Raw genomic sequence first — 12768 nt, 5'->3', positions numbered from 1 at the left:
AATTCACCTTCCTCAATATGTTTTTCATTCTTCTGTGCCACTAAAATAGTTTCTAAGATGGACTCAAATAGTCAGAGTAATGCTGAAATTACTAGACATTTTCCACTAGCATGCCCAGCATCATTAAACTGACTCTTTCCAGAGCTCTCTAGCCTGTTGAATGCCATGGCACTGGTTTCTTCGGCCACTTCTGTGACCACTTTTTCCTTTCTTTTGTGCCAGTTTGGCTCACACTTATCTGCCTGTCTCTTAAACACTGAAAGCAGTTGTGGCTCAACCCTGAGACCACTCCTTTTTTGACAGTAAATGGCATTTCCTTGCCATCTTATCCAGGGAACTGTTTCTTGTATTTTAACCTCCATTGCATTTAACTCTAACAACTCTAGGCTCAACTATAACACTGTCTCTTAGGTCTTTGTTTTAATTATTCACAGACAATTCAAACATTTTGTCCCTCTTGAGGGAAGACTCAAGGGAACAAACATGCCTGAAGATGCCAGTTGCTGCAATAAAACAAAGGAAAATCATCTGTGGATACAAGATGAAGAAGATAGAGAGCAGGAATAGGATATATTTTCAATGAAAACAGTGAGATTACTTTTAAAATTGAATGAATTCAGTGTTGAACAAGTCTCTAAGTGAGGTACAAGGCCTTTCATTATTTTGGAGTGTAAAATTAGGTATAGCTTATAATATTAAAAGTAACAAGGGAAAATGTTGTATAAAATAAGCAAAGGACAACAACTAAAAGTTTGAAAACATGTCAAACAGACTAAGGAGAGATAATAGAGAATTTAGAAATGGACATATCAGCCATATATTCAGTTATCCAGTTTAACAGAGGCACTCATATACATATACTCATATATGTAGGTGTTGATACATATGCATGCATAGAAATGCAAACACAAACATAGAGTTACACATATATAAAGCAGCTAGACATGCATAGATGAGGTTGTGTCTGTTTTTAACTGCTTGGGTTTAATTGGACAGTCCATACTGCTGCTTATATAATTCAATACTATAGTAATCTTCCCTTCAGAGTTAGAAGTCATTCTAAAATGGTGATTTCAATAAGCTGGTCACGTGTAGTTTCTCACTGAGAATTTATGTTCATGTGTATTTATCTTGCAATAACTATTAAAGCTCTGTACATGTGCACTGGCCTACTAACATATGCATATTTGTTTCCCACAAAATTATTTTCAATATAATTCTCAAAAATTAAGAACCCAGCGGCCATATGGATATTTTTTTGCTTGGCTCATAAGCAATTCATAGAATATACAGAGACATTAAGAAAAAAATGAGTTTACATAGGTTATTCTTCCCATTTTAATATATAAACATCAATCTCTAAAGGTTCATTAAATAACAAGCACAAAATGAAACAAAGATAATCACAGTTTTTTCTTAAAAAAAAAAAAAAAATCCAGACAAAACCAAGCAAACAGAAAAAAAAAAAATAAGAAACAGAATCCTGTTTCTTGTTCAAGCTGGCCTTGAACTCACTGTGTAGCCAAGGTTGGTCTTATACTTGGAACAGTCCTTGTCATTGTACCTAATTGATCCTGATGTCTACATAGAAAAATTACAACATTGTATTGAAATAAAATAAAATAAATGGGAGGATTATAGTCTGGTGGTATCTTTTAGAGTTCTTTGAACTCTTGGCCTGCATCTCCTGACCTGACACAGGATCTCTGGAAATGTAAGACTTTTATTTTATTTTTTTTGCACCATTGCTTACAAAGACAAAGACTGGAAACTCTCTGAGTGCCAGGATTAGTGGGGCCATATTTTATCTTGGCCTGTGAAGTGTTGCCTCAAACACTCAGAGGAATAAGCACAGGAAGCTACAGGAAAACACAGCCTTATCTTAGTTTTGTACAAATATTGCCACACAACCCAATTATCTGGTTTGTACCAAAACATCGTTAATCTGTTATTCTCTGAAAGATGTACGTGCCTGGAAAAGGCTGGGTAAAGTTGGAAAAAACATTTTAAACTTGAATTTTCCCCTACTTTTATGAGTTCCTTTGTTGCAAGTCTTTGAAATGTAAAAATGTCTAAAGAAGAAAATGATTCTCTTCATGATACATCATATGCAATGCACCTTTCCTTTGCCTCTCTCCGCTCTCTCCTATGTAAGCTCCCACACTTGGCTTCCCTATGGCTACCTCCCAACACCAGTTGCTTCTTGTCTGCTTTCATTAAGGACTCTTGAAATGGGTAAGCACTGCCAGCCTCTCCTTTGGTACTTGTTCTTACATTCTGCAAGCATTAACGTTGTGCTAAGATGATTCTGCAGGCCACTTTTCAAAGGGTATTCGGGTAAATCCTCTCCACTTACACCACGTTTATCTATGAACTCACCACAGCTCCCTGTTCCCCTTTGTGTTTACATACAGATTTCATCTCGTTTCTTTATGTATTGCCAGAACCCAAAGGCACAGTTTTCTCTTCAATGCATTCCAATTTCCATAGTACTGTAGGATTTGCTGGCTCGATTTTCTAAGAGACAGCCAGCCCTTTTATTGAATTACAAAGACTGGAGATTTAACCCAAGATAAATGTTTAATATTGCTCTGGTCCTGGCAAGCATCAGACGCTTGTTGAAAGAGTAGACCTACCTCTAAGTTGAAAGCAGCTTGCTTGAACCTCCAAGTATACATTCCACTTACGAGGGCTCAGTCACTGTAGGCTCTGACTCACCTTGACAACCTTACCCTTCTTTTCACTTGAGTTCTTTCTTCCCTCTGGAAACTGGAAAAGACTACAGACTCGAAGATCATTCATTTTTCTGTCTCTCTGAACAGTGTGCTGATTTCATGTTCTTGTTCTTGACATCCAAAATATCCCGATGGGAACACAAAACTTCTCTGTATGATTCTTTATATGTGACCAAGGTAGTTTAATCTAGTAAACTTGCATCTAAAGAGTAGTTATGCAAACAAATCTGCCTCACATTGCCCTTCCATGGAGCCACTGGGGGAGAAGAAAACTTCACAACTTCCATGTCTAAACCTTCTTCTGGGCTTTCTTCCTACTTTATAATCACTCTGTTGCTTTTTCCTTTTAATGTCTATTTTTAAAATAATGTTTTTATTTATTCTTTGATAATTTCATACATGATATTTCAGATATTTCAGTCATATTCATGCCTCTTTTCCAACTTCTTCCAGATTCTCTTCTACCCCTATCCATTAAATGCCATGTCCTCCCTCTCTCTCTCTCTCTCTCTCTCTCTCTCTCTCTCTCTCTCTCTCCCATAAAGTAAAACTAAACAAATTAACAACAGTAACAACAAAAGCAAACAAACAAAAACCAAAACCATGGAAAGCAGTTTGTGCTAACTCTTCCTAAGCATGAGGCCTATGTGGTACATATACCAGATATCATTACATTGAACAAATCAACTGACTTTCTCTCTTCCAGAAACAATAACAATCAAATGTTAATACCTCCTTAGCTAGCATTAGGAGGTGGGTTTGTACCTACTTCCCCTCCTCAGTTCTGGGATTATTGTCTGTCTTGATCTTGAACACATCTCGTACACAACATAGTACCCATCTGATGAAGTTTTAGCCCTTGGTTCTTCATTTTGAATCTGTTATCTTTATTATTTTTAATAATGCATCTGTGTGTGCATATATGTATAGGCATGTGAATGTGGTGCTTACAAAGACCCAAGGCATAGAATTCCCCTGGAACTGTAGCTACAGATGGTTGTGAGCAACCAGATATGTGTTGAAAACCAAATGTGGGTCACTGTGCTTACAGAGACCGAAGGCATAGGATATTTGTGAGTCACCAGATATGTGCTGGAAACCAAATGTGGGCCCTCTGTAGAGCAGTACATGTTCTTATCCACTTAGCCATTGTTTCGTAACAAACTACTCTGTTTGACATCATCTGTCTGCTCTACTTTTAAAGATTAAAAGATTATGTGTGAATGGATGTCTGTGTGATTGTATACAACGTGTTTCTGTATGTATGCAAAGGTTACAAAAGGGAAAAAGCTTTTCACCTCTATCTGTTTAAAGGTTTTCCTTTGAATGTGGGGTTTGCCTTTCCCTGGCTAGACTAGAAACCAACTAGTCTCAGCGATCCTCCTGTCTCTATCTCCAGCCCTGAGAACTTGGGTTAAAGGCAGGTTGTGGATGCTCTGTGTATTAAATACATGCTAGCTTCTGAACTCTGACCCTCATCATTGTACAAGAAGCATTTTTAAAGCCATCTCTCCAGGCCCTTCCATTGCATGTCTGTTTGCTTACAGGGTTTTAAGGAGAAACTGGAGATGAAGCTCAGGAGTTAAAAGATCTCACAGCTCTGTCTTCCTGCTGGAGGTGGGCTCTATAAGTTCCCTCTCCCTACTGTCAGGCATTTCATCTAAGGCCCCTCCCTTTGATTCCTGAGAGTCTCTCACCTCCCAGGCCCTGGTGCATTCTGGAGGGTGGCCCCAACCTCCTATTTCCTGAGGTTGCCTGTTTACATTCTTTCTGCTGGCCCTCAGGGCTTGGGTCCTTTTCCCTCAGCCAATACTAGATCAGGTTCCCCTCTACCCCCTACTCCCCCAACCCCATGTCCACTTTCCCTCCCAGGTCTCTCCCTCCCTCCCCACTTGTGAATGCTTTCTTCTCTCTCTCCCAAGTGGGACTGAGGCATCCTCACTTGAGCATTTCAGCTTGTTGACTTGTTGATCTTTTTGAGTTCTGTCTACTGTATCTTGGGTATTCTGTATTTTTTTCCCTAATATTGACTTATTAGTGAGTACATAGCATGCACATCTTTTTGAGTCTGAGTTACTTCACTCAGGATGAAATTTTCTAGTTCCAGCTATTTACCTGCAAAACTCAGGATGTCCTGTTCTTAATAGCTGAGTAGTATTCCATTGTATAAATGAATGGGGCTGCCATCCTACAGTTACATCTCTGACCCATAATTGTTCCTGTATGAAAGAATTACATGGATGGAAATGCAGAGGAGCCTGAGGAAAAGAAGGTCCAGCGATGGGCCCAAAGTGGGATCCAGCTCAAGGGGAGGTCCCAAGGCCTGACACTATTACTGAGATTAAGAAGTACTCTCACAAAAAGAGAATTAGCATGACTGCCCTCTGAAAGACCCAACAAGCAGCTGAAAGTGTCAGATGCAGATATTTCTAACTAACCAATGGACAGAAGCAGCTGAACCCTGTTGTTGAACTAGGGAAGGCTGAAAGAAGCTGAGGAGAAGGGCAATCCTGTAGGAGGACCAGCAGTCTCAATTAATCTGGACCCCTGAGATCTCTCAAACACTGAACCAGCAAACAGACAGCACACACCAGCTGATATGAGGCCCCCAACACACATACAGTAGAGGACTTCCAAGTCTGTGTTCATTCAGAGATGATGCACCTAATCCTCAAGAGACTGGAGGCCCCAGGGAGTTTATAAGTCAGGTGGGGTTGGGGGCAATCCACGTGGAGATGGGGGTGGGTTGGGGAGGAGGTGTGTGGTGTGGAACATTTGGAGAGTAGATCTGGGTGGGGGTGAGGGATAGAATATTGAGTGTAAAAAAATAAAAATAAAAAATATAAAATATAAAAAATCAATCTCACTGCTTCTGTAGAGTTCAGTTCTGAACGCCTCCTTCTGGTGACTCACAGATTCTTGAACCTGTACCTCCAGGTTATATGATGCTCTCTTCTGATTCCATGAGCACTCAGACACCCTTAGTATACACACACACAAACACACACACACACACACACACACACACACACACACACATGTGAGCGAGCACACACACACACAGAGAGGCAGAGAGAGACAGAGGGATAGAGACAGAGACAAGAGAGAGACAGAGAGACAAACAGGCAGAGAAACAGAGACAGAGAGACATACACAAATATAAACAAAATTTCTTTAAATGTATTTTCATATTTCTATAACATCCACAAATGCTTAAGGTATCTATATTATACCATGTTATAAACAATGTGAAAATCTTCCCCATGGTTATTCTGTTGGTAGTGATGATTGGTTGGTTGGTTGATTGGTTTGGCTTTAGAGGTTTACATTTTTTCCAGCTTTTGTTCATGTATGTGGTGAACGTCATTTGTGTCAAAGTTGTCCCCCAAATATGAAAGTCTGAAACAAGAGTTAATTATACTTAGATCTGCTGTTACTACTGTGGGATTTGCTTTTGTGACTCTGATCTGCTTGGCTGGTTCCAAGTTATCCTTTAAAATTCCACTCAAATATTGCAGGTTCTGACGACTTTTCTAGCTTCTTTGGATAAACTTGTTCTTCACTTATATCTTCACAGTGGTGTTTGAAGTTTCATCAGTGTGTATCACATGATAATTTAACCATCAAATTTCTCAACAAGATCACAAATTTCTCCTGGGCTGGGATGATAAACACATACCTGAACTCAGAGTCCTCTCTTGACATGACAAATTCTAGCACTGAATTTATTTCAAGACTGCAGGAAGTGTCTGAGTAGAGGCTGCCCATGGTCCTCACAGGATTCCAGAAAGCATCTGTGAACCATGACTGACACTAGGAAATGAATCACAGAGATGTCTCTGTTATTTTGTTTAAGAAACGTCCTGGAACCTCTGTGGAATCCAGTGGAAAGTGACATCAATTTCCTAACTGTAATCGTAGACTAAATTGTTATTACCAAACTGTCTGACCCAGAACACTGTAAATTTTATTTCCAGACTATGAAATATTACAAACCCTTGAACACTTTCATCATTACCATGTCAGGGTTCATTTTGCTTTCCACTCAAAACTTGATCCTATTTCAAGAATTCTCTTAGTAAATTTCTCAAAGTACAAAATCTACTATACAATGTGTTCAGGCATAACTTTCTGCTATAAATATGATATATCTGTGATTATATACACATATATGTTCATACATATATATGAATTTATGGTGGATCCTTCTGGAAAATTACCATTTGTACTTATCATATATGTACTTCATATCTATAATATATGTGAAGGAAGATGCAAATCTGATTTCACATGTACAAATTTCATATAAGGGTTCTGATGCTGAGAAAGCTTAACTCAGTTAATGCACAGCCATCATTATTTGCCTGAGGTGAAGGAAAGTCTCTAAATGCAGAACATTTTATTGTAAAACCATAAAGTTTGGAGCTGGACAGTTGGCTCTGTGGTTAGGAGCATTCTTGTTCTTACAGAGGACCCAGTTTCTAGCACTCACATGGTGACATGCCACCTACAACTCCAGTTCCAGGGGATACAACACCCTCTTCTGACTTCTGTGGGTACCAGGCACACATGTGGTGCACATAAATCATGTGGGCAAAACACTCACACCAATAAAATAAATATTCCTAAAAAGATTTGTTTTAAAGACATGAAAGTGCAGGGGGGAATCACAAAGAAGAGGTTATTTTATCTTGTATACAAACTCACAAGATAAGAGGTAGATATAACCTTCTAAATATGGCCTACACATGTCCTCCCATTCTGTATTCAACCAACATGTTAACTCTATAGTTATTAATACTCTATGGTATTTTATCTATGGCATGTCTTCCCATATTGTGCCTCATGCTGTACAAATAATAAAAATCTTCAGAAGCAATGAAAATATGCTGGGGAAGTACTTTAATTGAATTTTAAATTATGAATTAATAGCACAATTTGAGTTTCAGCAACAGATGTTCATCTTCTCACTACATGCCTCAATTATTACCTAATAGACTGATTTTATATATTTTATGCTAACATATAAAAACCATTCAATTATTTATAAAATAAGTATTAATTTCTTCAATTATATTCCTGCTCTAATTTCACTATAGAAATGCAATGTTTTGCAAATGTTCATGTTTTTAATGATCTTAGGTGTACCCCAATCATACCCCTCCAAACTTAATTTTAAATACATTTACAGTAATGAGTAAACAAGCAAGACAAATAATATTTCAATTAATTAGCAATGAAAAGCAGCAAGCCAATGGGAGAGCTATGGGGAAGAGTCTAAAAAAAAAATGGAATGAGGAGACAATAGAGGTGTTCAGACCAATAAGTAGTGTTCCTTCTCCAGAGGATGCTCTGGAATTAACCTATTATTTTTCTTCAGTTTCTTCATCTCACTTGTATGTTTATAAATAAACATAGTACTTCTTTGTGTATAGCTTCTAAAGATTCCATTTCTTTTGATTCCTTTCTCTGAAGCCGTGATTGAAAACTTCGTACAGATATGAGTGTGTTTCCAATGAGTGATGATAATTTGAAACTCAAGAGTTTGTGTTAGAAAAAAATTGACATAAATGTGTTGTTTATAATACTATATTCTCATTCCACACACAGTAGCATGATAATATATCACATTTGGAAACAGGTTAGGGTATTTCATCATACATTTCCAGTCTACTCTGATCATCAAGAGGGTCCTGAGGAAATCCTGTAAGAGTATGAGAAAGAAAAATTATTTTTATCTTGTTTATGAGCACATATATAGCTTGCCTATGGGACCACAATGCATCCTGGGAAATAAAGTGGATAGCTTTGAATAAGAAACTGGATGGTAAAAACTAATACTTTACATAATTTTACATATAGCTATTTCAAGAGAATACTCTGAATTCATGTTTCATAGGGAACTTGTTAAAGTGAAAATTACAATCTATTAACTCTGTCTTATGCAAGCATTTTGGATTTTTAACATGCTTCCCAGTAATGTCACTAATGTATCACAAGATCCTGGGTAGATCATCAAGATACTGGGATCCGCAATGGTCAAAGGGCTGATAAAGGTTGCACTACTATAGAATCATCATGACATGTTACCTCCTACTAGAAGATACTGGCTTCTAATTGATGCAACAGCTGCTGTAGTACATTCTGCTTACTATGAAATTGTCCAAAAATAGATAATTTACAAATACTCAGAATTTATTTCTTATAGTGTTAAGAACAGAAACTTGAAAATCCAGAAGCCAGAAAGTATAGTGTCTTGAGGAGTCTTTGTTTTCTGTTTTACAGATGGTGCCTGTCATTTGTGTCCTTGCATGGATGGAAGAAAGGGTTCTCTGAGGGGACTTCTTTTAACAGCATTCATTCTATTCTTGGGTGTTTTGTCATGTGACCCAATCAACCCTACTCCCTAAAAGCATCACGTTAAGAGCTGAAATTGCAACACTTGGATTTGGGAAAGAAAAAAAAAAAAACAAAACAAAACAGAAATATTTAGACCATTGCATGACATGCCAGGGAACAGGGAGGAGAAAGTATTGTCGAGAACAGATTGGAAGGAGGTTTGGGTAATTCATTGTTGAGAAAAAACTTAGGATATATAGAGCACAGGGGAGTTTGTTGAAAATAAAATATTTTAAAACACAAAGCAACTGGTATAGTATACAATCAGTTGTGTAGAGAACACATTTGAGCAAACTTCTCAATAACAAGTCACCACAAGGAGAGGCAGCTACAGCTGGGTCCGATTCCCAGGAGTCATCCTGGAACGGGAATTCTGAAAACTGAGAGGCAACATCTGCACGATGTTTGTCCCAAAAGTATCCTCAGGGGAGAGGGACCGCACATGGGAAGGCTTCTGGAGAGCAAAGAAAGACGTGGACCCTTTCAGCTGTTAGAGAAACACAAAACAGGGGTTGGGGGAGGGGGCATCATTATGAGAGTTAACATTACTTGTTTGGGGAAAGGAACCCTTGAAAAATAAGATCAGACAGAAGAAGAAATCCCACCAAAATACACAGGAATGGAATGATGAAATAGGAAGAATGCCCAAAGGAGTACACATGGAGAAGAACCCTTGTAGAAACCATCAGACATAGTGAGACACGTTTATACAAACATTGTGGAAAGACCCAGGTGATGGTTTCTTGGTTTGGTTTGAGCTAACATGACCAAAGAAATGCTGGTATGAATTGGGGAGGTCTAGGGCTTGAACCTACAGGGAAGTGCTGAAGGAGAAGAAACAAGTCCACAGGATAGGAAAATAGCACTCCTAGGGTGCCTTTCCAAATTAAAATCAGCCACTTTTATGAATCACTATTAAGACAAAATCCAGTGACATCATCTAAAATTTTGGCAAATCCTTACAATCTGGTTTGACAGACTTAGGGGAAGTGATTTCATCACAAAACCAGGAACTATTTTCAACAGCTGGAAAAAAACAACAACCTAAGTAAAAAGCACTGTAAAAATAAAGTGACAGAGACAACAATAAAAGCCATTGAGTAAGGCGTTGGAAAGCATGACACAGAAAGTAAAACAGAGAAAGGGAAGGCAGCAGAAGTGAAAATAGGAAGCCAGGTCATTTGGGGAAAATTGGGTAGTTTCTAGCCATCTACATCCCAAACATGCTGCAGAAAGCTCCCCACCCACCCTTCCCAGAAGCTAAAAATCCTTTCTCATAGATCTCTTCCCCCACTCACTCATTCCCATTCATTCATCAATAGTTTCAAAGGTTACTCTTCCTTTTTATTTGACACACAATAATTGTACAGAATGACAAGGTGCTTTCTGATCATTTGATGCATGCGTGCAATGTACACTGAGCAAATTGGGCTAATGAAGCCAACTATGGTTGAACACACCTGTAAACCTATTATTCAGGCTAAGTCAGGAGGATTACTGTGATGTTGAAGCCAACATGTTTTACACCAACATACCAAGTACATGCATAGACATACATGGGTAACTAGAATTTCTATCTCAAAATTTAAGCATTTGCCTGTGTTGAGACCCATAGGTTCTTCTCTTTGAGCTCTTTACAGAACAGATAATAAATGTCTTAACAGTTGCCATCTTAAAATGCTATATATAAAATACTAGAACTTACGTCTCTTATCTAACTGCGTATCTTATTTCCAACCTCCCATTGTCCTCATTCCCCACTTCCCTCCCTACCCCCTACAGATGAGCACTCTACGTTCTTCTGTGCTTTCAGCTTACACACTGCTCACTGTTCTGCTGATGCTGGCTTACGTCATTTACTATAACTTTCAGTTTTATTCATATCGCTCCAAATAGCAAGCTTCTATCTTTTTTTTGTGGTTGAATACTTTGGTTTAGTATAAAGTTTTCTTTATCCATTTATCCATATGCGGACAACTAAGTTGATTCTGTATTATGTTTAAATATTTATTCAATAAATTCATTTTATTTACCTTTTTTTTCCTGTCATAGTTCCACTCTATCCTTCTCAAGACTCCTCCTCCTAATTCCCTTTCCCACATCCTTATGCTTGTTTTGTTTTGTGACCCATTGAGTTTAACTAAGGCCATTTGTGTGACCATTAGAGTAGAAATGTCCACTGGAGCCTGGTAGGCTCATCAATGGGTATACACTAGCATGAGTTGGTATCTTCTGGTTTGTACTTCCAGAACCTTGAAAAATCAGTGATGAGAGTTTTGCATAGCTGATGATTCTTTGTGTATATGCTTTTAAGTTAAATGCATGTAGGTCTTTTGTACATTTTTAATTTGATTATTCTGTTGGCCAATCTGTTTAAATCCCTATAAAGTCAAGATATTAATCTCTTATTGGACAGTTTGCAAAGAATGTCTCATATTCTGTTTATTTTTTCCTTAGCTATGTAGAAAGCCTTAGTTTGATATAATCCTCTTTAAATACTTTGGTTTTTGTTTACTGTGTTTTAAAACTATTATTCAAATAGTATTACCTATACCAATTATTCTTACTTATTATCACTCCACTGTCGGAACTTAATTAAAAGGATATTTGAATAAATTAAAATAAATTTGCTATGTTTATTCTATTGAAATAAAAATGTGAAATTATAGTTAAAACAAATCTTGTGCAGGAATCATTGAAATAGGAAAGAGAGACCTCAGCATCAAACTGAGCTCAATTATGAATATAATAACAAGAAGTCAGAAATTATGATGAAGGACTAGGCTGAGACAGAAATTGTTGATGAATAAAAAGTTATTGCTAAGAAATGTCAAAGATTAGGAGAATTATGTCTAAAGAAGACGTCAAAGGTGAGAAAATTCTGGATAAGAAATCTTGGCATGATTCTTACTGAAGGCAGGTCTGAGCTATCCAATATACCTGAGAGATAATGGGAGATGGAGATTTGATCAGACAATGATGTTTGGCAACTTTGTTGGTTAACGTAGAAAGATACTTGGCTGGATATATCTACCTGTGAAAAAGCCCATTGCAACATCCAAGGATGACACCTAGCCAAGTCAAGGACATAAGGGGCTGGATGAGAACTGGTTAAGGGCAGCATCATTATCAGATGCTCCAAACTCCTCCCACTCCTGGAGTCTCCTGCCCTTCCAGTGTCTGCCCCAACATTCCTCTAAAATCTTTTCTTATAGCATCATTGCCAAAACAAATACCAGTCTTTCTCTTTTTCTTGTGTGCTTGGCCCAATTATATGAATTATTGAGCAACCTGATAAACAAATTTAAAAGTGATGCTTAATAGCATTTTCTATCTCATTTTTCCACATATGTTCGTAAAACCAAGCAATGTTTATTTCCAAGTCATAAAATCCAAGTGATGTTTACCAGGTCACACAGGGGACAGCATCATGGGCATGCCTTGGGAAGAAGATAAACCCTAAGCACGGTCATTTTTAAACTTTTAATTGGACTTGGTCTTTGTCCAATTCTTTTAATACTCAATGTTCTCAAACCTTTCAGAGTTCATCATTGAACAAAGTGGGAATGTGTCCCAAAAGCAAATGACCCCTAGAATCATCACCAGTAACGATGTAACAGAAATCTTGGGGAAA

The 12768-nt window shown here is 37.8% G+C and overlaps 1 long non-coding RNA gene across 2 annotated transcripts in view; it reads left to right on the top strand.

Annotated features, from left to right (window-relative positions):
• Gm34114 overlaps positions 1 to 11171 on the top strand; it is a 39826-nt gene extending 28655 nt beyond the window's left edge. For both annotated transcript variants that reach the window (XR_380717.2, XR_380718.2), the window contains one exon: positions 9021 to 11171. This is a non-coding gene — a long non-coding RNA (predicted gene, 34114). The remainder of the gene's footprint in view (positions 1 to 9020) is intronic.
• The last annotated feature ends 1597 nt before the right edge of the window (positions 11172 to 12768 follow it).

This window comes from Mus musculus, chromosome 10 (genome assembly GCF_000001635.26).
Source record: "Mus musculus strain C57BL/6J chromosome 10, GRCm38.p6 C57BL/6J".
NCBI lineage: Eukaryota > Metazoa > Chordata > Mammalia > Rodentia > Muridae > Mus > Mus musculus.
The sequence above is the reverse complement of the archived record's forward strand: the minus strand, read 5'-3'. Positions and strand labels throughout refer to the sequence as shown.